At 43.8% G+C, this 27983-nt stretch overlaps 1 protein-coding gene across 3 annotated transcripts in view; it reads left to right on the top strand.

Moving 5' to 3' along the window:
* Nucleotides 1-27983, top strand: part of SCAF8 (SR-related CTD associated factor 8) — a 193540-nt gene that overhangs the window by 109720 nt on the left and 55837 nt on the right. Inside the window, exon 22 of one of the 3 annotated variants that reach the window (XM_033096156.1) lies at nucleotides 15994-16108. The exons of the other annotated variants lie outside the window; for them this stretch is intronic. The gene's annotated coding sequence lies outside the window, so the exon portion shown is untranslated. Of the gene's footprint in view, nucleotides 1-15993; nucleotides 16109-27983 lie in introns of those variants that run through there. 3 annotated transcript variants of the gene reach the window in all.

The raw sequence follows: 27983 nt of genomic DNA on the forward strand, positions 1-27983 counted from the left end.
TCTTCCTCCTGATTGTTTTATCTCAGTAAATCTCTACCTAGACTAGTTTAAATTGAGAATTTATATTGTGGGATTTAGTACTACATCACATAGTTGCTTTTGTTCTTTTTTTTTTTTGCCCTATAATACTTGCAAAAATTACAAGAGAAAAGAATATCCATCATAGTATCGAGGAACCGTCAAATTTGATCCCATTTAAAAGCAGTGTTGTGTTCTGAACTGTGGTTGTTTTCCAATGTTTTTACTGCCGTTTCGTTCCAATGTTTTTACTGCCTTTTACAGAGAATTCTGTCCTAAGCACAGTTTGTCATCCGAGTACCTTTAGGACTTGTACAAATCATTCAGCCTGTGTAACCACATTGCTTATGCTTTGGGGATGTGTCACCAGCTTCCCCAGGTGAGGGAGCATATAGTGTCGCCCCAAGCTGATTTCTTGGAGTGTTAACATCGGGAGCAAAAACCGAATAAAGCAAACAAATAAGAAAATGTGGGAGGATGACGTTGTAACGCTCCCATACTGAGCACCTCTCATTTAAATGTTTATTTCCTTTTAGGAATCCTGGCACTTTACCCTACCTATTCGGTCATTGCTTATTTTTTCAGATTGACATGAATTTATTTTGACAAATTTATCAAAGTACTCATTTGACCATTTGACCCGCCCCCCAAAAAAATGTTAGGTACTCTATCCCGTTCATTTTTTTTGTTGTGAAAATGTCTCATAATGCCCGGTTCCTTTCTACTTTCCACAGAACAGTTCTTTTTTGTCATTCAAAATAGTATTTATCTCACAATTATTTTTCTGTTTTGTTATTAAAATAAGACATGTTCGTCATGAAAAATGCAAGGGCCAAACGGTATGAAGTGAAAAATGCAAAATTAGCCGGCCAACCAATTCTTCTGCAGAGACAGCTGCTGTTATCAGACCTTGTGTATCCTAGACATTTCCAGTCATTCTTTTTAATGCGTGCAGAATATTCCACTGTCTAGTTAGCCAATCTTCTACTGAGGAGGATTTCAGTTGCTTCCTGTTTTTCTCTCTTATGCCCAGTCTGCTTTTCGGACATGTTCCTTTAGGGAACTGTCACGGCCTCAGCATTTACACAGAATTCCTTGATTTCGTGTTTATAATTTTAAAAGCCATTAATTCCCTGAGGGAACTAGAGATAACTTTTAGGAAATTCCTTTTGTAGCGTCGTCTTCGTCTTATCCTAAACCTAGTCAAGCATTTACCCTGTAGGCTGAGAGGAGACAGTGTGAAACACACCGGCAAGACGAGGATGAACTCACAATGGGTTTTCCCTTAGTTTTCCCCGTTCAGGGTGTGATTCCAGGGCATATTTTATGAAGAAGATTGGCTGGCGAGCAGGAGACCTGTGTGGTGGAAAGTGTGGATAGGCCTTGAGCCAGAAGCATAATTTTCCCCATTTCACCCCCAAAAAGGAGAGGAGACAGAAGATGACTACAAAAGCAGGCCCTTGAAGTGGCTACAGATAACTTATTTGGGGTGGGTGGGGTAGGGAGTTGTATACAAATCTTAGCGAGCTTTTTGGTGAAAACTGTATTTTACAGGCAAGTTATTTAAAATGTGTCCTTATTTGTTTAGCAATCCTATTTTACCTCCTAGTTGCTAATTTCTCAGGAGCAAGGATAGTGCTTTAGTCACCATTTTAGTGCTGATTGTGCATGTTATAAAACAGATACTGGCCGGTAAATTAATAAATAGCAATAATGAAGAGGAAATCTATTGTAGGAAGATTTACATCCTAGATATTGGAGTTAAATAGAAATACCTTTTTCCTAATCCATTTATTCTCACTTAAGCAATAACTAACATTGCTTGGAAAAGAATTCTACGTTTAATCTATATACATAGTCTGTGCAAAACCCAACTAACTCCCCAGTCCGCAGCTATTTATATTATGTTTTGTTAAAAAGAAAGAATGCAAGATTTAGATTTCTCTAAATCTAAATGCAAGATTTAGAGAAGCTGTATTTCCCCACAGTTGGAATGAAATTTTGTTCTGAGCATTCATCACTGAAAAGTATCACTTTGAATTCTTTCCTACTTCACTTTCTGCAGTGGAAAGTTATGGAAATTAAGTTGCAAAGAAATTATTTCAGCCTATGAGAATTAAAAATATTTCTATTGATTTTTTAAAACTCATGCTTTCCTTTGAACTCACCTACAATATTTCCATTATAATTGCATGTGTTTGACTGTTATGTAATGAAACATACGAGGGCTGTCTTTGAGGTCAGGTATTTGACATTTTTCACATGTAGGTAAAATTTGCCCTTTGGAAGTTTATATAAACTTAGTCATCCTATCTACAACTAATTTCATGTCTGATAACCTTTGAGATTTAAAAGAAAAACCCCAAAGGTTTAAATATTATTTTGAAAATAAGAAAGCGGAATATTTATGAGTAGTGGATCACTTAATATCTGACAACAGAAAGTTTCCAAACATTTAAGAATTTTAAGTATATAATTCTTGTTCTATTAGTAGTGCCTTTGGTAACTTTTCAGGTATATTCGAGGTATTTCCAAAAAAGGTTATTTTTTATAACAGTTTTGATGCCATGACACGTACTCTATTCTTGATATCACTAGCTAGATTCATTTTTTAAAAGTATTGTTCAGTTCTTTCCATTCTGTGATATTATATATCTGGTTTATTTTAGTTGGCATGTTTAATACTAGTAGAGTGTGGAAATTTTTTAATTAAAAAATTTAAAAGATTTCAGTATTAGTTGTGCCTCTGAAAATTCACTTAGGGAGAAAGTTGCTTTTCGGGATTCTGCATTTATACCAGTAGAGGGCACTGTGCACCTATGGAAGGAAACCCAGTGCTGTTGGTGACCAGCTGGTTATCCTGTAGTAACTAGTGTTCATTGTTGGCATTTGTAGGAATTTATCCACATTCCTCCCCACGCCTCACAGCAAAGTCACTTGCCTGTGGTCATCTAGGAGACAGTCATTTGTACGTGCAATGGGAGAACTTCCTGATGCTATTTCGTGGTGTCATGGCATATATATTTAGATGCATCAGCTAAAGCACCAGAAGTTATGACTTCACCAGAAAATCACAGAATCTCAGAGTTTGAAGGAACTTTAATATTCATTAGATAATAGCATCTATTATTTTAACATTTAATTTGCTAATCCAAAAATAGTCTCAAAGAAATTCTTTACAGAACAGGCATCTGCTAATTAATAGTATGGAATTTTACTTATTAGAACTGCTCATTTGTATCTTTACACCATTCTGGTGTTCCTGTTATGTAGTGTTTCATTCTTTGAGTCTGTCAACAAATAGTTCGTAGGAAAATACTGTTTTTGGAAGTTATCTCCACAGACGTGTCTGCTGGTAATAACAGCAGAGTATTCAAGAACCAAACAAATGCTCGTGTGCCCTTAAACTGCGGTGACACCCTTCCTGGTAGTCGAGGCAGACCTCGACTCCGGTCTCCAGCTAGCGTTGTACAATCCCCCAAGGTACTTTCGAGGTGGATGTAAAAGGTAATGAGGAATGTTGTAAAAGCAGCCATCGTGGGAGACAAGAAATAGTTAGACCAGTGTAATTGGGCCTCAATTTGTACAAGGAGAATATTGTGCCAGATGCTTTTACAGCTTCCATCAGTGCCAGCATCCTAACTCCTCAGTGGTCTGTGTACTGCAGAGGTTCACAGCCTGGGTCCTGGGTTCGAATCCCGGCTCTGCCACTTACTGTTTCTGAGGTTATCTTGTACTGACCTTCTGTGCACCTGAGTTTCCTCGTCTGTAACCGGGTTGATAAGCACCTGCAGTAACTAAGTTAATAGACTTAACGTACTTTGAATAGTACCTAGAATATAGTAAATATACTCAAGCTGCAGTTATTACACACCCTCATTTTTCCTTAGTAGAACCCATGCTGGGTATGGTAGCTGAATTCTTAGATCTTATTTCGTTCTTGACTGTTGGAGTTTAGTCTGTGTTTTCTTTAATCCTCAATTTTTGACATCTATATCAAGGAACTAGATGTGTATATAATTTTTAATGATTTAAGCTTTCTCCATTTTTTTGTTTTTAAAGTTGTTCTCATACTAATTCAATGAGTTTCCTTCTTTTGAACTAATACTTTGCTCTGGAATTTTCCCTGTGCAGTATAGAATCATGTTTCTGTTGCCGTTTTTAATGACTCATATTGACACTTTTTTGCGCTGAAATGCCCTAGTTTCAGTGAAAAGCACAAGACACAAATTTTTTTTTTAGCAGAATTTCTTTATAACATTCAAATTTGTTACTGTGCCTTACATCAGAAATCTATTATGTCATTTATATGGCATTTGTATTCAATCAACCCAATTAAAATATTTAAAATAGTAATCTGGCCATTTACATAAAAAGTTTCTCTATTAACTTTCAGATTCTATATAATAACAATTTATTACCCACATACCCATTCTGAATGAGGGAAACCAATGTAGACACAGTTTTATAGGTATGGATTTGGTCTTGACAAGTGAGACCAGTAAATACTTTTAAGTTTTTATTTTCACTCTATACTTTTAAACTCCGCCCCCCTAAGCAGTTGCCTGTATAGTCATTGCTTCTTGGTAGGTGGGATACACCAATCATGATGAGACAGTTTGGTTCCAGGGCGCCACAGTCTGTTACAAGTGTGTGAACTGCAGCCGGGTGTGTGTGTGTGTGTGTGTGTGTGATTTTTATCCAATTTGTTGTCTAATAAACATCTGGCATTTCTTGGGGAGCGTTGGGAGGGAGTCACTAGAAGTGATAGAAGGCCATTAACTAGAATATCTTCTTTGTTAACTTAGGAGCTGTGTATTTCTTTGGCAGAGAGTATTAAATATAATGGTGACTGAGCTGTTTCCTGAAAGAATATACTTTCCTCACACCCAGACATCTGCCATCAGACTTTTAGACTAGTCACGCATGTGGGTACCACCCCTCCAACACACACACACACACACACACACACGAACATCCTGGTGTAAACATCACACAGTACGGTATGACGCTGGCTGTTCCTTACGTGCAGCTGCACCTTGACTGTTGTATAAGTCAGCTAGCAGAGGAGGAGGCAGGTCTCTTTCTGTACATTTCTCCCCGTTATGTGAGCATCTCATGTGTGATGAATTCAGAATGTCGGGCTCTTTATGTTTATCTACAGGCCCTCGTGCCTAGGAGGCAGGGAACTTTTACCGGAATGTATTGCCATCTATTTCACAAGTCTAAGTTACAGAGGTTTTTTAAAGATAAAAATAGTTATGTGTTTTCAATGTTTTCCATGCATTTTACAAGTTTAATAAATAAGACCTGGAGTTAAAACATCAGTTTCCTAATTTATTTTAGTTTTCCAGATGACATTGTATCAAGATTTGTTTCGTTAGTAATCTTTTATGGAGGCTCAGAAAATGGCCAAGAATACTATTTAGGTCACTTTCCAGTATTTTCTTTTCATTAGATCCTTTTCCTTCTGCCCAGACCTATTCTTCGTGTAAAATTTTAACTGAAAAATTTTAAATTGGGGCATTAGGATAATGTGTGCGTGAAGAGCGTGACTTTGGAGCCAAACTTCTGTCTGACGTTGGGCAAGTTACTCAGTTGCTCTGTTTCTTCATCTGTTTAAAAGGGTTTATATAATAATAGCACCGAATACTGCAACGTGACATTTAGAATAGGACTGGCGCACGGTAAGCAGTTAAATCGTGGTAGTTATTATTTTCATTATTATTTAGATCCTAGAGAAAAAGATTTTAAGACATTAGAGGTACCAAGCCCTACTTGTTAATATTCATTCTTAAGAGAAAGTGTCTCAGACAATGTATGGAAATGGAAGGAGGGGGTGTCTTTACACTTAACGTCTCCCTCTCCTTTTAGCAGTCCTTGACTTTTTAGAAAATCATGCATTTTACAAGTGGATGATAAGGTGCTGGATATGGGATAATGCCAATAAAAGCTATAACCCCTGCCATCTTACTTATTCGAAAATAGAGAGCATTATTGTCCATAAACATGGAGGAAAATATGCAGAGAAAGGACAGCCATTCAAGAAGTAACCCAGCAGCGGGACCAGGTGGACACAGCAGTAAGAATGTTCTTTGAGAGTAACACAGCAGATGCTTCATGCTCTCTTTCCCCTCTGCCTGAAAAGGGAAAAGGCAGAGGTGGAGACAAGTCTCTGGAGGAAAGGGAGGACGCCCTGTGCAGAGGGAAGCCAAAATGGCCTTCAGAGAACCAGCGCTAGTGAGGCGGTGGGGAGTATATGAGCTGACCCGGCTCGCTGCCAGCCCCGGATAACCTGGGGTTTAACACCGAATGCTACCGGTAAAGGCACGACAGGTGACAAGCGATGCAGTTGTAGTGACAGGCTGTGACAGCTCCACGGGATCCCCTGTTCCTGTGTTGGAGCAGAGTTTGCGGTGCCTGATGAAGTACAGGGACTAGCGAAGCTGAGTGTGGAGGTACACATTCTGTCTGCGGTCCGTGAACAGATTGGCCTGGAGACTTAGCAATTTTATGGATCGTGGATCAAAGAAAATGAGAGCCGAAAGGCGCCTGAGACTTACCTCGTCCATGAATTAGAACTCGGTATGTCAACCTGGGGGAAAGCATGTTTAACGGGCTTTGTTTCATAATGCAAAATAAAACTTCAGATTCTCTTGGTTGAGGAAAAAGATGTGGCATCGGATCGTGTGCAAAGGATTGTAGAGTGTGAAATGATGACCGCCCCTCTCTCCTCCTTGTGTCCTGCTATAAAACAGGAGTGCGGGTAGCAGCTAGTTAGAATGTGCATCACAGGAAAAATTCTTGGAAGTTTGGAGAAACTGAAAAGTTGTGTTAAGGGAAGGGTGCGGTTTGTTGCACTGCCAGAAAGCACATTCTCAGTCTCTGGGAACTGAAGATAAAACAGAATTCCCTCAGGCTCTCTTTAAGGGAAGAGGAAGCAGTCAGTACAAATAGAGTTGCCGGATTTCGCAAATAAAAATACAGGACACCCAGCCTAATTTGAATTTCAGATAAACAACAAATGACTTTTTTAATAGAACTATGTCTGACATTCACCTTCCCTGGCATCCTGTATTTTATCTTCCATCCCTAATTAATTAGAAGCCTGGAGTCTCAGTAGAGCCAAGAGAAGGTCTGATGGCTTCAAGCCCTGGAATGTATACGAGTTTCACCGGGCGCTTTAGTCTTCCTGGAATTTTCTAGATCCCTAGAAATGATGTCTTTCTCCTTCCTCCTCATCCCCCGAATTGTGGAGTGTTGGAACACGCGCTTGGCCGGTGTTGATGAGCATTGTGTGATTGTCAGTGTAATTGCCGAATAATAGTAACGATCATTCTGTGTTGAGGGCCTGATTTAATAGCCCCTCCCCATAATTATCTATCTATCCTGTGAGAGTAGGCACTATCATATTACTTCACAGATGAAACGAGCAATTTAGCTCAAGTCGTACAGATAGTGTGCGCAGACGGAGGGTTCTAACCCAGGGGTGTCTGATGATAAGTCCTGTGTTCATAACATTCACTCTCTGTGGTTTGGATGCAGGCAGTGTGTAGCCAGATCCATGACAGAAAAGTACCGAGAACTTGTCGTTTTCCTTCACTGCCTACGACAGGGGCGTCCAAACTTTTTTCAACGTTTTTTTACCAAGGACCGTATGCAGTAAAATACACAAACAGCCGGGCCACTCACTCAAGGTGAAGTATGTATTGCCTCACCTGGTTTATTTAAATAAACTAAATATATTTTTGGAATTTGCTGCAGGCCAATTAAAAATGGGCCGCAGTTGACCCACGGGGCACAGTTTAGACACCCCTGGTCTACGATGTGACATTCTCTTCAGAACCACGTACTGCATTTAAATTCTGTGCTCAGTCACTTTTCAGATTGAGAGTTTGTTCATTTTGTTTGCCTAAAATAATATTTTATCTTGCTAATTAAAATAGTGCATTTTGACCTCTTTAGACAAATCTAGATTCCCTCCTCACTTTTGTCGAGTTCGGCATGAGATAAACGAATTTGTGTCAGGCCTTATATGCCACAACCTGGAAAAAGGTACGTGGGGGCCACAGTCACATGGGGCTGGGCCCCGCGTTTGTCTGCTCACTGGACACAGCCTTTGCAATGATACATATCAAGTCAAAGAATGGAAATGCATTGTTGAAAAGTATTTTATCAACCATATAATGTTTAAAGTTATTTTTATTACCGCTCTCTCACACACAACCGTCTTGTCCATCTGATTGCACTTCTGCCGTGTTCTTAGCTACAAAGGTTTTAGAAAGATAACGGTTGGTTGGGTGTGAAACATAGAATCTGTTTTTATTCAAGACTGTTGATGCAAGTTTGACAAACAAAAGGAATGTCTTGTTCTCATTTAATATGATCAGTACCTACCCAGTGAGTTTTTAGTCTACAAAATGTTCATTTTTCCTGGTGTTTAAAGATGAACTTTCGGCCTAATTGAATTTGTAGGGAGATTTTAGTTACAGGAATTGAAAACTCACGTGCACCTTGACTGGCTTCCACCAGGTGGGCCCACTTCACCTGGATGATTCCCCTGGAAGAGTCCCCCCACGTAAAAGCCCCTGAGAGCTCACCTGTGCTCTGTGCCCTGCAAGGCCTAGTTTTGGTCACCATCCTCACCTTTTAAAGCTGCCTGTGACATTTGGGAATTGCTTTCAAAATTGCATTTGGCTTTTAGTAACCCCATTTGGGTTTCTTACATATTTAAATATATAAGAAAACCACCTCTTAAAAAAAAAAATTTAAGTTGAGGGTATTTGTGTTCAGTACCTTTTTCAAAAGGAATAAAGTGGGTGAATAATGAACAAAGGGTTCAATTTTGTATAGTATCTTTTAATAGCGTTTTGGGCTAAGGGGCATGGGAGGTACTCAAATGCAGTTCAATACAATATTTTAATGTAAACTCAAACTATAACCATGAATAGTGTAAACTTGAATTCTAGTTACGAAATTAAAGTTCAGAGATATGCAGTATTTGATACTATTTTTGCAGAACCCCTTTTATATGTGGATTCTTAGGTAGAATTATGTTAAGCAGTAATAAATCATTCATGACAGAAATGATCAGGAGAGAGATTTTGCAAATTAATGACAGTAGAGCAAGGGTGGGAGTTCCATCTCATGCTGCATGTGGCAATTTCTGGTCATAATGTTTGTGACACACAGAGGTATTTGCTCTTAATTACTTTGCTAGAGAATTCCCACCCACTGATGATTCTTGACTCCTTTATCAATTTGGGAAACTTTTAGAGCCAACTTTCCCCAGTTTGGTTATTGATATCCATGAGCTAATGTTTAGATATTACTGGTATGCGGCCTTTTATCTCTGGTGCTCAGCAAAATGCCTGACCAAGCCTAGCTCCCAATAAGTATTTGTTGAATTGAAATTAATTGCCCAGTTGGGCTATTCATGTTTATTATAGTCAACAGAGAAAAAGATTTTCTTCATTTTACTTTACATGTTGCCTTGTTGTTAAGGAATGTGGAGATAGGAAATTTGAGGTTCTACAATATTTCAGTTAACAACCAAGATAGAGAACGTTTTTAGAAATATTAATAAAATCAGTTGTAAGTAAAGAGGTATTTTTTTCTCAAAAAGCACATAAAACATACTTACCTCTTTACACATAGACATCTATAAAACGAGAAAATGATGCAGAAGACACTGGTAAAATAAGAATATATGAAGACATCATATATTTTTATTCATAAAAACATATGTATGTATATTTTGATCAGCGCCTTTTACATCATTTACCCATTCTTTTTCCCTGATGCGCTGGTTTTCTAGAACAGCTATGATAGAATTCTCTAGGTAGTTTTTATGCAGTATAATGATAAATATTCTCCCCAGAAGCTATCATTAAAATTTTTGCTCTTAAAAACAAGAATCATAGAATAGCATTGACTTTGTACTCAAACTTCCCTTTAGGCCTTATTAGCAGATAACACAACAGTTAGTGTCTGCATTCTGGGGCACATCAGTGGCAATGCTATGCCCAAGTGACATAACAATAAAACTGTGACAATAACAATAAAAATTTGTGTATCCAGCTAAATATTAGATGAAAGTCATCTTGGCAGAGTAGTTCGGTAAATTTCCCTGGTTCCACGGTATTGTTCCAATAGGAGAAATCCCACTTTTATAATTACAATCAATTAGGAAACAAAAATCTGAGGTGTAAGGATTTTGCTAGAATTTATTCCCCTAAGTAAGAGTTATACCTTTAGAGCAAAATGACTGAAAGAATAGGCCCCCCCCTGAGTATTAAGTGGAAAAGCATTTTTGAAACCGTGTTTCTACTCAAAAGTTTTATATAGTAACTAATGGATGCTGCGTTCAGTTCTCCTGACTTTTTATCTGACTGTTAACGTCAATGGGGACATTTTTGGCTAAAAGATTCTGGCCCAGGAAACTTGCCTGGTTACTAAGAAAAATATAAAGTTATGTGGGAAAAACAATCTTGTCATTTAATTCTCTAAAAATACTTTGTACTTCCAGTCAATGCAAATTGTTTTACCTTCAAGCAACCCTGTCGTGGTACCCTGAGAATCTGCCCGTCTTCCTACCTTAAGCGTCTGTGCCTAGGACAGTATAACCCGAAATACAATAGGACACTGCTGTGTCATCGTCACATTGAACTTTTCCTCAGAATGACTCCAGATAGGTCCATGATATATAGTTGGAATTCATTTTGCTTCGGTAGAGATTCTTTGTCACCTTAAAATTAGCACGACCACGTATCCCAGTGTACCCCAGAGAGCCCCAGTTTGTGCCCATTGTCCCAATTGTGTTTCTCTTTACTGTGCCCATTGTCCCAATTTGTGTTTGTGCCAGTTGTGTTTCTCTTTACTCTTGAAATGTTCATCCATGGACAATAAATTAGGTGATCATCAAACTTCTAACTAGTGAAATCAGATGAATACAGTACAGCAGTCGTAAGTCTTACGACAACACATGCAATTTGAATGATTTAGGAAGGAACGTGGGAGCCGTCCAAATGTTGCAGGTTGATCTACCAAGTTGGGGTGACAGGCAGAAATAGCAATCTGCTGGTGTATTTGGGGAAGATGAATGCCAGGCAGCTGACATGTCAGATAGCTGATGCTCCCGAATGGCTTTTCACCTTGGGTTCGCTTTTAATCTCAGCAGACGTGTGCTGCGTGCCTACTATGTGCTCGGGGCCATGGGGAGCGGTGGTGACACGACAGTGAACAGGAGAGAGCTGGCTGTGTCCTAGAGCTGACTGGAATCATCCAGTTCGGGTCCCTGCCCACCTACACACACAGGTCACTATGAAACTTCCCTTTTATTTTGCAAAGCAGAGACGTAGGCTATAGATCCATAATCTGCAGACTAAGTTATGTTCTCCACAGCCGCATACCTTAACGTGCTGCTCCCGTTGGATCATAAATTCCGTGTGGTGTTTCTCTGTTGAGGGCACAGCTGTTTAAGAACTTGTGATTCACTGAATGAGTGAGGCCTCAGTAGTGCCTGCTACCTGCTGTGCTATCATAGCAGTTCCTCCAGGGAGACTCTCCAAATGGCCATTGCGGTAAACACTTAAGAGCAAAACACGTGACTTAGTTATAAAATCTTTCGGAGGAACAGGTGTTTATAAGGAGCCCTGCCTTATTTAAAGTTACTTATCCAGGACTTTCCAGTATTCCTAAACATAGCCAGTAAGAACCAGGAAGTGAGTGTCAGAGGCTCCAGAGTACCCAAAGCAGCTGTGACAAGGTGTGTTTTGGAGGAACACGTGGGACTGGAAGGCCTAGGCCCAGTACGGCATGTTTGGGCAGGCCAGCAGGTCATGGCCAGGGCAGTCGGTCAAGGTGGACATGGTCAAGACCGCAAGTCCCGGGGCTTGTTGTAAGGGGCCGTCAGGCCGCCTGGGGGTCGGTGGGGCATTCTGTGTGCGGTTACAGGCAGACTGACCGGCCCTGCGGGTCCCGCCTACGCCTCATCCACGTCGATGCAGGTGGGTTTCTCACGAAGCCCATGTGTTCATCAGAGAATGAACTCAGGTTCACATCTCAGACATGTTCATCTGTGTTTCTAGCCGACAGTAACTACAGAAATGAGGCTGACAAGATCCTGGCAGAGCAAGAAATTGCATCATCGAGTCCAGCAACTGGACTAGCGTCTAGTGACAGCTGACAGCAGGAGGTAGTAACAGCTGGCAGTTTTACACTGTGAGATAAGACAGAGCTGGATAAAGAGCCAAAGGCCTTGCATTTCACTGTGTCCAGATGTGCCACTGCGGACGGAGTTGGATTTATGTGCCATGTGTAATTGTAGTTCTGAAAAAGTATCTCGTGTGAATATCCCGTTTCTCAACATTGTAACTGAGGTTTAATGTTTATTGTAGACAACAAGTCATCTGTTTCCTTTCCAAGTTGGTACTTACATGTCTAAACACAACTGGAAATTCACATTTAACTGCGAAGCCTGATTTTCTTTCTCTGGTGGATTTTCAAGGAATCAACTTGTCACATTTAATTTTAGGCATACAAGGGGTGTGGCTATGGCCTACGCCTTTCTTGCCTACGTAGACCGTGGAGTACCAGTCTCTTTTCACTCAACACCAAATGGCTTTCTAAATATGCATTGCTTAGTGGTCTTTTTCATTTGAAAACACTTTGAAATTCTTCCAGTGTAATTAACACAGTTAATTTTTGTTGAATAAGGACAGTAGCAAGTCTGTTTTACTTGAAACTAAGTGCAAAGATAGTTTTATGTAAAACAGGCATTTTTATGTCATATTAAAGACATGGGCCTTTGAGGTTGGTCTGATTCAAACCCAGTGTCTGCCATGGCTTGGCATTGAGATGGCAGGGAAGACCTTGGTATTGCTAAGCCTAGAGCCCCTCTGTGTGGAGCAGGAATCCGGGTGGCAGTGCGTTTCCAGAGGGGTGTTGGGCATCGCGTGAGATCATATGTGTCCAGACTAGTACAAGGCCTGGTATGTAATTGATTACTTGTGACTATTATTATTTTATTCAGCTGTTTCTTTTGAAGCCTCCTGGACACTCGAGACTTAAAAATCTCTTCAAATAACATTTTAGGAGCCACTCTTGCTCCCTCCCCAGGCGCCTACTCCCAGGGGTGCCTGTGGGAACCCCTGCTGTGCTGGCCTTGACTTGCGGGAAGACAGGAGAAGGAGAATCACAGTGGCCTTGTGGATGCGCACGACCTGGCCCGCAGGGGAAAGCCGTGGAATATGTGGGAGAGCCCAATGGATCCTAGGGAAAATGGACACTTGCCATTACTTAATAAAGGAAAAGAGCTTGGCTTGTACTATGTAAGGTGAAAAACACCAGAGCAAACTTTAATTTTCCCTAAAAGGTCACTTCCAACCTTCAGTAACGCTGTCTGGAAGCAAACATGCCCCCCACACACCCCCGGCTCACGCAGCTCTAGACTACAGTTATTTGGGTGTGTATTTCATTTATCATGTCCTGTCAGCCTCAGAGTGGGTGCGTGTGTGGCAGGTATGCCTGTCTGAGGAGCAAGCAGAGCCATCTTGTATGTATTGGATTTGATGGTTCTTCAAGAATCTAGATGGGAATTGGGTGTGGCTTGCATTTCGACTTGTTTCCGGTCTCGATACCCACGGTCACCAGGCAGGCAATTAGTCATCACAATTACTGTCCAGGGCAGCAGAGCAGCTCTCTCCCGCTGACGGGGACACTTGGCAGCAAACGGTTTATAAAAGACACTTTTTTGGAAAACCCTGAACATTCCTTGTATTCCCCAAGGAAATTCTGTTTAAAATGACCACTCTTCATTATAGTTAGCTGAAAATATTCATCATATATCATCTTAAGTGCTCAATTAGGTTGACTATTTACATACATTAAACGTAGCCTTGGTTGTATTTATGACGTGGAAAGGAGCATTAAATAAACGTGTTCCTGCCTTTATAAGAAAAACCACTCGGCCATGGAAAGGAAACCGGGGAGATTGTGCAAGTTTGTGTTAGGGGTTGGAATTTCCTCTCTCTCTCTCTCTCTCTCTCTCTCTCTCTCTCTCTCTCTCTCAAGTGGTGTTGCACCTCCCTTGTGCAATGCAGAAACAGAGCCCAGGGAGCAGGGAGCAAGGTATACAGCTGGCGATACGGAGAGCAAAAGAATTAAGGGCAGACGACGTAGGTGGGACCAGAAGAGTGTAACTGGGGTAGATGCTGCCGGAAGACGCCTGTAACTCGTAGTCATTCTCAGGGGAAAGCGGAGCCCAAAGCATGAGGGCCGACCCAACGTGGATGTGTGGACGAGCAGGTCGTTGGAACACTCGCTGGTACAATGTGAGCACACAACACAGTAAAGCCTTGATAGTAAGGGGCTGAAGAATGAGTGGGGCACAGGCGTGGGTGTGTTTAATATTGCTTGGCAGATTGGGATGAGGCAGTGTTATCTTTAGAGTCTTCAGAGGGAAAGAGTCACTCGGGAAGGAAGGAGGTGGTGAAGTGACTGGGAATGCCCATTGCTCTGCCCGCTTTCTAAATAATAGTCTATTAGCCGTGGTCCTTCTAGTTTGGGGCAAGGAGGTAACGTATCATTGTGACTAGTGGTTTCCTAACAGTCAGAGGTGGGGAAATGGCGTTCTTCTGTAACAGACGTCTCACCCAGGTTCTGGATTTTCACAGGAGCTGGGATAGAGTAATGAGAGCGTTGGAAGACGGGGGTTCAGATCCTAGCTCTGACACCTGCCTTGCTCTGTGCTCACCCCTGAGCCCGTTGCTCATACAGGAGGCTGCCTTCACACCTGTCTTGCAAAAATGTGAGGCTGACTGGTGACCTTGTTCTGGAGCCAGTGCCCGCGTGTGCTTTGTAAATGTCCCATCAGTGACGTCACCTGTGATGACACCATCATCCCCAGGGCTTTGAAATGTAGCCACCATGTCAGCATTGAACCCCCTGCTCAGTGTTACAAGGACAGAGCCCTTGGCTGCAGAAGAAAGACTGCTTCCATCATGACATCCCGAAGTAGTCCTAAGAATATTCTAAATGTTCAGGACTGAAGAAACCCATTCATTCGGAAATAGGTACCGAGTACCCACCACATGTTTCAGGCAGGACAGTAGACGCTAGTTCTGCTGTGATGGTGAAAATACACATCCCCGCCGAGAGTTCAAAGAAAGTGAAGTTGCCCTAACGCCCGTTGTGTTCCGGTGTGGAGAGCGTTAGACACCAGAGTGGGCAGCCGTGATTAGTTTGCGCAGTAGAAGTTGAGCATTCTGAAACTTACAAACATTTGACTGATGACTGTCCTTGAGCCCAAATGACCAGGTACCTGCAACGTCTCCCCAGCTGCCTCTCCCTAATGTCACTGTGCTGTCCGTGGTGGCCTGTGTTGTCACCTTCCTGAATCGGCACGAGAGAAAGATACTTCACGTCCTGGGTTTTCTTTCCAAGAAGCCTGTCCACACACCGCGCACCTCGTTTCCTGCTTCACTGCTTACACTGGTGCTAATTCTACTGACAGTCTCTTGTGTATACACGTATCTCTTTCCCTACTTTGTTCTCTCTTTTCCATTCAAGGAAAGTAAAGAACGTCCCGCCCAGCCTCGTTGGCGTCCCCTGAAATAATTCCTTGGTGCCTGTACCCAACACTACACTGGTTTGTAGTTGACGGGAGGTTGACTAAGACATTGGGCCTGTATCCGTGTTTCCCGTAACCATGGCCTGTGGGTCCATAAAGCCGACACATTCTAAACCAAAAGCTGTAGGATGAGGTAGAAAGTGCCATAGTATGAGACTTCTTTTTTTTTCCAGTTTTCAAATTCAAAAACCGTATGGTAGATTTTCAGATTTAATGTATAGATGTTCAGATTTCCTATATTACTCTTTGAAATAGTACCGAAAAAGTTTGAACGATGAAGAATGAGCACGTATTTGGTCATCATTTGGCTTTAGGCTTTGTTTATTTATTTGTTCACCCAACAGATGATTGAGTGGCCAGGCACTGTGTTGGGTGCTAGAGAATAACTGCTGTCATCGGTTAGAAGCTCCGAGTGTCGTAGGAGCAGAAAGCAGGAAAGCATGGACAGCAGTGTGTACCCTGTGTTGCATGACTCCATGGGATCCAGGCCTGGCGGCTAAGAGGGACTCATCTGAAAGGTTTCATCAGGAAGGTTAGTCTCGTGGCTTTTGAAGATGGTAGGGGGTGTGATTTTACAGAAAGATGCCTGGGGTGAGAGTGGGGAGCAAGCCCAAGAAAACGAAATGAATCTCTTTGGGACACTGAGCCTTTGTAAAGACGGAGTCCAAGTTTGCTCAGGGCAAAACACAAGGGAAGTTGCATAATTTTGAAAGAGGGAATGATGTAAATACAAGTGGTGGTTTTAAATGTTTTTATCCATTAGGTTAGGAAAGATTAAAGGCAGGTCCCCATTTAAAGAACCTCAGTGAAGCTTTTTAGAAAATACAACAAAACATTTTTCAAGACATAACTGTCTATTAACCCTAGATATGAAAGACGTAAAAGGGAAAAATTATGGTGATGCTTCGTATAATTGAATCCCAGAAAATCTTGGCGCTCGGTCTGAAAATCTTGAAATAAAATGTTCTCTGGAGCATTAATTGGAAGACAGCTTGCTATCACCAAATTGTTTGTCTGCAGTAGAAACGCAAAACTGCTTAGCAGATGCACCCTACACATTTTTAAATTGTGGAATTATTTCAGCCAGCTGCCAAACCATTGATCTCTATAACTTTTAAAACTATGAAAAATGCATCTAAACCTACAGAACTTTTCGACTGAGCAAAAATGTTCCTCTTTGTACTATATACACTACGCATTTGATTTCCAAACAGACTTGCCTGGGCTGGAATTTAAATGCTACGTATTTAAATGAACTCAGGAGTTTATCTAAAAACAAATGAGATTAATCTCGTTTTTAAAGAAGAGAGTTTAGGTCACAGTCCTTGACTCTGTCATGAATTAACTGTGTAGCTTTGGACATGTTGCTTAGCATGACTAACAGATACGTCCAGGCTCCTTTAAGACCAGATTTCCAGTTTGTGAATGAACTTGAAATGCGTGTAACGTTCATACAATCAATGTAAGTTGTTAGAATATATTTAGAAAAATCCGCCAAGTATTCATGGTAGCTAGTTAATGAATTTATTGGGCCTGGGTGCCCTCTACACCCGTATGCGTTGATCCTACGTGCTCCCTTGTGGAAGTTGGTCAGCGTGGGGGAGGTAAACCGCAGGCCTCGAGGAGCCCGTCTCCACTCCTGGCCCCTCCGGACATTAAAAATATAGTTAGAAGAAAGGATGAATAATAACGTATAAGCATTGGAAAAGAAGTAGTTAAATCAGCCTCTTAAAGAAAAAAGAAAGAGACAGAACTTTGTAGAGAGACTAATAAGACAGTGTAGGGTCAAGGAAGCGTCCGGGGCTGTGGAGTCGCCGGGGCTGTGCTTCCCCTGGTTTTGCCACCTGCTCACTGGGCTGCGTGGGGCCACAGGCTGAATGTGTCCGAGTCTCTCTGCACAAGACGGGCGTATGATTTGTCCAGGTGCGGCTGGGAAGCCACGGCAGAGGCACAGCGTAAAGTGGGTGGGTGGCTGTCATCGTGGCTTTGTCCATGGGCGTGCTAGTACCGGCCTTCTCACCTAAGGCGTACCTGCTGCTCGTACCATAACGTGTTCTGGAAGACAGGTTTCAGAGGGTTCAGACGTAAATCCAGTGGTCAGAGTTTCCAAAAAGGAAGCTGACACACGCGGAATAATACGGTAAACTCAACAGTGTAATCCTGCTGATACATGTACAGTGACACCTAATGCTGATGACAAAGAAACGAGGTCCTCCTGCAAAACCTGCGCTGTGAGGGACCTGCTCTGAAAGGACACTTAGAGAAGAGGAGGATGCGTAGTCCGAGATGAGTGTGGGGGAGGAGACAGCTAAATGTTGCTTTGACATGGGGCTCGTGTAAAATACTGACGACAAGGAAAGTGTCTGTCAGTCCTGCTCAGGGTGAAAAGAACGAGGGAGGGAGAGGCCGCTGCGGGGTGGGGTGGGGTGGGGAGCACGGTGGCTTTATATTAATAGTGAAAGCAAAGACTCTACGTACCAGGGAATGGACGCCTGGGGCAGGTGGGGGGCTGTGGGAGGGCCCTCCTTCTCAGAATTGCCCTGGCCTTGAAAAATTACATCCCCGAGAACTCGAAGAACTTACAGGTAGACCTCCGAATGGCCCCCAAATCCAGGCACTGAGGAGAGCAGGCAAGGATTCTGTGCTTGAAACTAGGCAAACGTTTTGGTTTTCAGGCAAAGAAGGTGGTTTCCTAGAACTAGAGGCCAGTGGACTTGTCATCACTCCCAGCATGATGCTCAAAAGAATTAATTAAAAGATTTGTCAGCTGTTAAAATGGGATTCTCTGCCCCAACAGCACTGGCATAGGTTCACTAAGAACAATTTCTGCCAGAAATAATGATCGCAGCTTTTAAAGAGGCTTCTTTGACTGGTGAATGAAGACGGTCATACATTCTGTGTATCGGGATTTCAGTAACACGTGTTAAGAAAGTAGCTTAACGTTTCTTAAAGGGAAGGATGGAGACATAGGGCCTGGGTTGGCAGCAGCCTCAAAGTCCCAGTTCATGAGCCAGTGTCAGCCCAGAGAGGTGGGACTGCCAGGCTGACTTGGGACCCTGATCTCATGGGGGTGCCTGGGGGACACCCTCCTTACCTGCCGCTGCCAGGAGTGCGGAACAGAGACTGGAAGCCACAGCTTGGGTCGTGGGGAGGAAAGCCAGCCCGGTTGGATGAAAAAGGAGCACCGAGACAAGATGAAGGGAGCAACGGACAGGACAGCTGGGAACCAGGAGCCGCACGGCTGCCATTCGCCAGGCACAGGGACGCGTTTCAAAGATGTGGCATCATTGCCATGGCAGCGTTCTGTACATTCTCAGTGCGCTCTTGTAGATTGGCACAGGCTCATTTAAAGGGGCCGAGAGGCGGGAGAGAGATTTCTGACCTCAGACTTGCTCTCTTCATTTATTACCGATTCTAACGAAGAAATGGATACCATGCGTGCTAATCAAACCTATAGGTGACCCAAAGTGGCAAAGACAACTGAAATGTTGGCCGGCTTCTGTACCTGGGTCCAGAAAGCTCAGTTGTTGGAGGTGTGGGGTAAGGTCATGCTGCTGATCAGTCGCCGTGAGGCAGAGGCTCAGTGTCCATCCAGGCTCGTGGGGCTGTGGGACGCCGGGGAAAGCTGGGCTGCGGCGGCAGAACAGTGTGGGTCACGCTGAGACGGGTGACAGTCCCCATCAGTTACCTGCTCCCCACAGATCCGACCACACCTGAGGTCTGCTTTTTTGAGTGCCAGTTTCCACACACAGAGGCACACACTTTGAATGTGTCCATACAAGACTAACCTAGATCTGGGGACACTGTATATGTCAGGTGAGGAGTACCGTGTTTCCCCGAAAATAAGACCTAGCTGCTCCGAAAGACGCATTAGCGCTGATGGTCCAGCTAGGTCTTATTTTTGGGGAAACACGGTCACATGCTCACCCTGGAGAAAGTTGGAGGGATTTAATGGCCACGGTCTTAAAATAAATGAAGGATTGGACTTATCCTTCATAGCGCCAGGGGCATGGGTGCAGGCTCCCTAGCCCTGGGAACGGTCCAGAAAGAACTGGAAGCCTCAGGGGAGGCCCAGCCACGGGCGAGGCTGCACAAAGGCCGCTTTCAGGGACATTAGACAGCTCAGGGAGCCAAGCAGGCAACGTCTGATGACGTGCAAGCGCCTTGCGCTGGAGATTCTGTAGTTCTCATTCTATCTTTCATACTTCCTTCCGTGTGGTTGTGGTTACTCAAAGCGTCCCGTGCGGATTACAAATTGTGGCTGCACCAGAAGTGTATTTGAGATTGTCTCCTTGTTAGGAGCAGGATTCAGAACTGGAAAGTTTGGGCTATCTTCTATGAAAGGGGCATCAGTTTCAACCTGCTTCATTCTGTGAGACACATTATTATCCTTCAGGGAGGAACTTGATTGAAATGAAAGGCAGGTGCGTTGAAACTGCTGGGCCTAATTTGTGTATCTTCGGGGCCTAATTTGCATATCTGTGCTTCTGGGTGCCAAAGAGCAGAGCGATTTTTACAGGTTAAAGGGAGCTGTGTTTATGGTTTTGGTTTTTTCTTAATATTAAAGATGTTTTTTAAGTTGGCATTGTGTTAAGGATAAACATTTTATTACATTTTAAATTTTTAAAAGTTCGTTTCTTTATTGTTGTAAATGCAAAAGGAAGTCCTTCCTTACAACCTTGGGCACAAGCCGAAGGCCCAGTGCCATGGACTGAGTGATGGATGATGGCCAGGCTCCTGGTTCTGGTCAGCGCTGCCAGGACCACGACCTCAGATCAGATATTTGCCCGTGTCCTTTTGAACAGAGGAGGGGATTCAGAGCCATCGGAACGTCACTTCCAATGTGTTCCCAGGTGGACACAGCACCCCACTAGTTGCTCTGATGGGGAGCGTTGGTCCCATCAGCGTCCACACGTTCCTCCTGGTCACACGTCCCTCCTGACTCCAAAGGGACATGTGCTGGGAAGTGAGAGAATTGTTTTCCTGGTCACAGGTGTACCTTCTGAACACAGTCTGTAAACAGGGTTAACCATTGACTTCCCCAAAATGCAGGGTAGATGGTCAGGCTCTGCTGCAAAGTGAGGCAAACTCTTCATCACTTAGGATGCTGGTTTCCATGCTTCAGGGTTGGCCTGAGGGCTCCCTGCTTTCTGCCCTAAATGGCTCCAGAGTGGTTTGTTTTGAGAATGTCAGGAAACTACTCCCTCTTCCCTTTTCCTTCCCCTTCCCCCCCCACCCTCTCTCTCTCTTTCTCTGTCTCTCTCTCTCTCTCTCATGCACACACACAAACACACCCTCTCACTTTCCCACACTCCTCACACTCTCACACATTCTCTCTGTCTTAATTTAGAGAAAGCCTGAGGAGCACCCAGTCTCCATCCATGCCCGTCCCAAGCCCCCGTGACTCGTTTCCCTACTCTGTTTGCTCTGATAGCACACTTCTGTTCACTTCTTCATTTCATTCTTTCTCTAAGACAGAGGCTTTCTCTAAGACAGAGCGCTTTATTCGCCTCTTTGTCTTCAGCTCCTGGAACAGACCCAGGAATATGGTAAGCTTGCAATAATTATGTGATGGAGAATAAGAGAACTTGTAAAGGGAGTATTCTTACAGTTGGGGAAAGGAGTAAAGGACAACCATTCTGACAAATATCTTCATTTCTAGAGTGCCCACCTCGCTGTGGCACTGAACACAGCCCCTTATGTTAGCTCAGTGTTCCCGAGGTGACCCACCGCTTGACTCCCTAGTAGGGACGCACAGATACACTTAATTTCAGACACTCAACAAATAATTTTGAGTATAAGTATGTCCCATGCAATATTTGGGACATACTTATACTAAAAATAATTTCTTGTGTCTTTTCCTTTGCTAAAATGTGTAACCCTACCCATTAGTTCCCTGATCCATACTGATTTTCCGTATGTTAGGATGTTTCTGTGGTCTTTACAGTTGTCCTATGAGAATCAGATCAAATGTCAACTTTGCCCCCCAGTATATGGCAGCACTGATGGGAGCCGTGATTCATGCAAAACCTTCAAACATATGATGAGAGAGATTCACATAAGAAACACCCGCCTTTAACTCCTCTTTTTCTCCCACTCAAAACACTGAATATAAATGATAGTGACCATTATGGGGGTAACCCTGAATCCATTCTGATTTATTGCTTAAAACAAATAATTTGGAGGTTTGCGCTTTGCTATTGTCACTAAACCTGAGAAATGACGAGACAGTGAGGTTGAGGACGGGCGGGGCTAGAATTTAGTGCTAAGAAATGAGGATTGCAGATTTTATTTCACTACAGAGATGTGTTGCTTTCTTTGCAAAAGAAAAAGTATTTTGGACCCCAAAAGGACCTTTCTAAAGAGAGAGGAATGGCTGAGTAAAAGCTCGCCTCACCAGTAGAAAAACACCCCAACATAGAGTATCGTTAATAGTGAGTTGACAGTTTCGTTTTTACATGTAACAAAATAAAATTGGAATCCATCTAATTCCACTGGTGGCCATTTAAATAGTTGTAGTGAAAACCTTTTTGGAAACACAAAGGACTATGTAAATGAGAAATGAGTGTATCTCTTTTTAGTTTATATTCCCACTAAATGTTTACTTGTTCCTTAAGTGTAAAATTGCCCAGACAGTTTAAGAAACATCAGAGGCCTGAGGCACAGTTGAAATAAACCGAAAATAAAGAATATACCATAGTATCCACTGAGATAATTTTTAAATCATTCTTTTGAAACGTAATTGAGGATTGATGGAAATTTAAAAAAAAAAAAAAGACAAACCCTAACATGCTTTCGCATCTAAATTGTAGCTTGAGTTTCATTTCTTTTCCTTAAGTGAGAAATAAATGAGTAGACAAACTATTTATTTGGGTCTTTGGTTGCAGTCACCTATCTGTTGTCAACACTTCTGAAATCCCTGAAGCATGTTATGAGTAGAGTACAATGCAAACAGAACAGTGGCTATGAATCCCATCTTCCTGTCACCTGGGCCCTCCGAGTTTCATTTATGGAAACTACTAGGAGAGGATTGCCCTTCCTCCCTGAGTCACGACTCCATGCCCGTTCCCTGTGGCTACTGATGTGTTGGCCTAAGTCCAGCTGCTACCGTGTAACCCTGGACAGCTTCTCCAGAGTGACACTCCAGCAAGCATCCCGGTAGACGTTCCAAAGAATGAGCTAGAGAAAGCGAAAATTGTGTAGCTTGTCCTAACTCCAGAGAGAAAGAAAGACAGAAATGCTGACAACATTTTTGGCGGCTAGATCCTCAGGAGACGATTTGCTCACGTGCGCTTCGCTGGTGTCTCAACCCCAGCAAGGTCCTCGAGGCCTCGGGGAGCACTCGGTCGGGTCGGGTCCGTCTCACAGCCCCACAGACATTTCCTCTCCACCGGCAGCAGAGCCGTCAACAACCTCGCTGACCTGGAGACCCTTGTTGGGGGGTGAAACGCAACCCTCTGTTCAGGAAGCATCACAGAAAAGAGGACAGACTTTGGGTTCAAATGTCGGCTCCACCTCGCAGCAGCAGTGAGCGCTGAGGAGGTGGCCAGGCCTCTGGGAGCTGGCGGTCCGCATTTGTGAGCTGAGGGTAGTGGCGGCTGCTCGAAGCTCAGGAGGAGGGCTGAGGCCCAGCACCGCCTTGCCCCCGGCACCTGGCGCAGGGGAAAGGAACCCCCGTTTCCTTCCCTCCTCTCTGCCACGATAGCTTTAGGATCCCACTTCATTCCCCTCCCTAGATGTAAAAGGCCAGTCAGGTCAAAGCCATCCTTTCAGGAAAAGGAGAAACAGTTAAGGGCAAGGTTGTACTTTCTTTGAAATTGCAGAGAGGATGTGTTTAGTGGCAGGTGGTTGGAACCGTGAGGAGCAGTTTCTTTTGAAGATATAAAAAGATAGCTGAATCGCAAAGTTTTGTAAGTTGGCAGTGTCTCATGATAGACGTCGTTTTCTTGTTGGGCAGTGCTTTCTTGTAAACCGTTTACAGTCAGAGCTGTGCTCATGTTGTCCGGGAACCTGTTGGCATTCTGTTTTCCTATTTCTCCTATGTCCCAGCCGAGCCACTTGTGCCGACAGTACCCAGCCAGGTCCTTGCTCTGTCCTGTGTCATCGGCATTTGCTGTACACAGTGCTGTGGAAGTGCCGTCCTTCCACTGGGCCACAACCTATGCAAACAATACGTGGACTTAGAGGGTTTCTGTGGCCTCTGTCTCAGTGTATAGGTGTTGAGGGGAAACGGGGGGCCTTAAAGAGAAGAGATTATTCAGAACCGTGTTCCTGAGATTTTTCCAGCACCTAACTGAATGGAAGAGGTTACTTCCTCTTGAGTTATTATTTGTAAAGTGGCTCAAGCCTTCTCTCAGTACACACTGTGATTTCAGGAAGGCATTCGTCCCCAGGGAAATGTATCAATTTTCCGAAATGTGGTGCTTGATGTTGACAAGGATCTGGCTCCTAAAAGGCCGTGAGACATCTTGAAAGATGTGAATCAAGGAAGTGGCCTCTGAGTTCACAGCAGAGAGTTGCGTGTTGGGGGCGTCCCGTGTGGGCCCTAGGGAGCGCTGCGTTTGCAGTGGCCCCTAATTTGACCTGATTCATTGCTAGCGCTTACAATCATTTTAGAACAAGCCTTTCCCAACGAGTTGTGTATCTAGACCAGTGGTTTTCAAGCTGTCTCTCTGGGACTGTGGGGCAGAGTGTGCGGGGCCCCTCACAGGACTGGGCACACTGGCCCCAGCCCCAGCTGACCTGCATTCAGACATGTCACATGCTGACCTCTCACAGCTGAGAAATAAGGCACTAATTGCAAACTAATGCTGTGGCCCTCGGTGTCCCTGGCTCTACCGTGTATGGTTTCAGCTATTCCAAGCCACCTCACAGCGTGGAATAATCGGTGCTTTCGGTAAAGCGCAGAGGTGAGGAGCCTCGACAGCTAGGCAAGTGGGTGGCAGTGGGTCCCTTGGCTGGCGTGTCAGCCCAGTTGACCGCCATCCTCCATGTCTCCGCTGGGCCTTTCCTTCTCATCACTGCATACCTGTTGTAGGGGGAAATTGCGAATTCTAGTGGGATTTGTAATTTGGGGGCTTGCTAACATCTGACATGTGTCCCTCACAAATGTCTCGGGTCTCCTGTGAAAGAGCACGGGAGTCTGGACAGCGGGGTGGAATGCAGGTGCCGTGGCCCAGGAATTCTGTCCTGGGATGTTCCAGGCCACGTCGCCTCGTGAGCACATGAGGGAATTCTGCGTGGGTACTGTTAGCTCTCAAATACTGCAAACGAAGGGATTTTCTTACCCCGGTCCCTGGCCAGTATGATTATAGAAAGCAACCCATACACATAACAAAAGAAATCATGTCCCATTCTGTTCTGTGCTTTCAGATTTGCCCAAGACACATGTTCCTGAGACTGTTGTGTTTGTAGAAAATACCGTGCTCCGTGGTGGTTCATTAACTTGGGTCCGGTTTGGAGTTCTCTGTGCGCTTGCTAAACTCAGACACTGTGCCTTCCCGAAAACTATTCTGTTTAAAAAAAAAAAAAAAAAAAAAAGACATGCAGTTCAAGTATAGCGTTTGTCCCTAAGAGCAGAGTGACTACTGGATGTGCCGAGCCCAGACCTGTTATGCCTGTTAGGGATGGCTTAGCTGGCAGGGTCTTATCGTGAGTCCTGTCTGCTCTCTGGCTTTCAGTGTAAATAGGACCCTATGTGTTGCACTTGCTAATACTGCGTTGTGCCCACTCTGTGGACATGAGAGAAAGACTGTGGAATGAAGACAAATGCACACAACACATAGTAACTTGTCAAAACAGGCATGAAAGCATTTAACGTCCCGCCAGATGCACATAAGGATTAATAGTCTCTCTTTTTGTTTTCTTTTAATTTTACTCACTTACCTTCCGGGTGGTTCTTTTAAGCAGCCAATTCCCGATTTTAAATACTTATTCTAGGTAAGGAGATAAAGCACATGCATCCACCATGAAGATCTCTTGGAGGCCTAACTGAGTCCTCCATGAGGCCAGGCTGGGGCTCCGGAAGTACTTCTTCCAGCTACCTGTCCCCTCTGACCTGGACCCTTGTCCTTCCAGGCTTGCTGTCCCACGGAGCTGGGGGTGGGTGTTCCTGTCCAGAGAGCTCCAGTGGTCCCCTTTCCTGGGCATGTCAATTCTCTGCTACTAATTCATTTTGCAAATTCATTTCTGCAGCTATTAAAAAAAAAAAAAAAAAAAAAAGCATCTGCTGGACTGGATGGCCGTATCATGTCTCCTAGTTAGTTGTGAAGACAACTGAGGCCACCAGATTGAATTCGCTTTAAGCAAACTAGATCTATGAAAAGCAAAATTTAAAAGAATGGATGATGGTTCACTTTTCAAAAGGTTCCTTTGCCTTACAAAAAAGATTAACAAAAAGGTTTCTTTAAACACCGACTTCTTCCAGTATTCTAAAAATAAAATGGAATTAAAGCCCTGTGTTTCTAGAGCATATTTTATGCATCAAGGTGGCATGCCAAAAAAAAATGTATTAAAAGTCTTTCAAAGTTAACTTTTAAATTATTAAAATTTGTTATCTGATAGGTTAGTTTTACTACATAAATGTTAAATGTTACAGCGTCTATTCTTGGAAACCCAGAGTCAAACCTTGTAACCTTTAAGCTAGGAGGAGAGCTGTCGAGAGCAAACTGTCAAGCGCAGTTCAGTAGCACCTAGCGTCAGCCCCCAGCCTCCAGGCCACCAAGCAGCCCAGGTGATTCCCCTGCACATGGAATGAATGTCACAGGGCTTTTTTTTTTTTTTGTACAAATGGTCTAAAATGACTTGGGTGTGGCAAGTAGACTGAGACTTCCAAGATGACTATTTAGCGTTGTTTCATTTCATTCCTTCAGTCTTTCATTGATCGTTAATTGAGAAGCCTCGTGCCCAGGAGTGGGAGTCTTACAACAGCAAAGACAGACTTTGGCTTTGCTCTCATGGAGCCTGCAGCCTGGTCTCCCCATCCTATAAACATGCCAGGCTGTCTGAAGGTTATAGAATGGCATCTTTGATAACCTGCTCTTTTCCGCTTTCTCTTTCTGCTTCTCGTCTTCTCTCCCACGACCTACCCCAAAGTTCAGGGTGTCAGGCTGTCAAAACACAGTCTTGTCAGGTCACATGTGAGTTAACAGAAAAAAAATTGTTTTTTGTTCCTCAACAAGGGCATAAGCTTTGACTTTTTAAAAACATGCAGATGCACTGATTCTCTCCTGTGAGTAGGAATGGCCTGGGTGGGGTGGAGCGTGTTGGGAGATGGAGGAGGAAGGAGGAGAGGGTGTTGGGGCCGGTGAGCAGGGTGGGTGGAGGCGGGAAGCATCCTGACTCTAATGGCCAGAGGGGTGTGGAGTGCGTGGTCAGCAGAATCACGGATGCTCTCGTCCAGGAGGAAGGTGAGGGCTGTGGGCTTCTCGCACGCACCCCTTAAGTCATCACACAGGAGCTCACAGTTAAGGGAAGGAGGGAGAAGATGATGGGAACGGGGCCGTCCCGGGGGTACAGACCAAGGCAGGCTAGTGACTGCACCTTAGCACCTGGGAAGGCAGCCGTAGGGCGGTGTTTCAGTGGCTGGCCAAGCACTCCCGAGGTAGAGAGGAGAGGGAGCAGCATGCCCGGCAGAGGGAATGGATGGCAAACTTCAGCCTTGCTCCTGTAACCTAAGCATCGATGAGCATTCCTGCCTCCTCTGTGATGGACACTTCCGCGCAGCCCCTCACTGAATCCCCACAGTGGGCCTTGGTGCTGGGTATTAATTGTCATTTTACAGTTGAGGAAACTCACAATAGGTATCGAGCTTGTCCAAAGGTGGCACGCTTAATAAAGAGCAAAGTGAAACATGCCGAGCTCAGTGAGTCGAATTCCAGGGTGCACACTTGCACCCAGCATGCTGAGCCGCCTCTCCATAAATGAGTTTGCTGGAGGTGTCCTGCCAGACGCCGAGACCTTGGCCCTGGGACCCTGTGCCTTCCTCCCACCAGCTCACACGAGAGCGGTCTCAAGACCTGTGAAAACAGCTCAGTCCATGATGGTCCCCAAGTCTGTTATATTTGGATCATTCATGCCAAGTGGCATAATTTTTCAGGATTTGATATCTGAAATATTTGAATTAAGTGAATGAGGGATATTATAGGACAGACAATGTGTTGTAGGACAAGATATCAGAGCATCAAGTAGATTTCCAACATCTGTGTGCCCATGGGCAAGTGGGAAACCTCTGAGCTTCAGTTTTCTAGTGTTTAAAAATGAGAATTTTGTACCCTGCAAATTCCTAAGGTCTGTTTTAGCACTAATGTGATCAACTCTTTCTCTGCTGTTGGCG

Source organism: Rhinolophus ferrumequinum, chromosome 3, assembly GCF_004115265.2.
Source record: "Rhinolophus ferrumequinum isolate MPI-CBG mRhiFer1 chromosome 3, mRhiFer1_v1.p, whole genome shotgun sequence".
Classification (NCBI taxonomy): Eukaryota; Metazoa; Chordata; class Mammalia; order Chiroptera; family Rhinolophidae; genus Rhinolophus; species Rhinolophus ferrumequinum.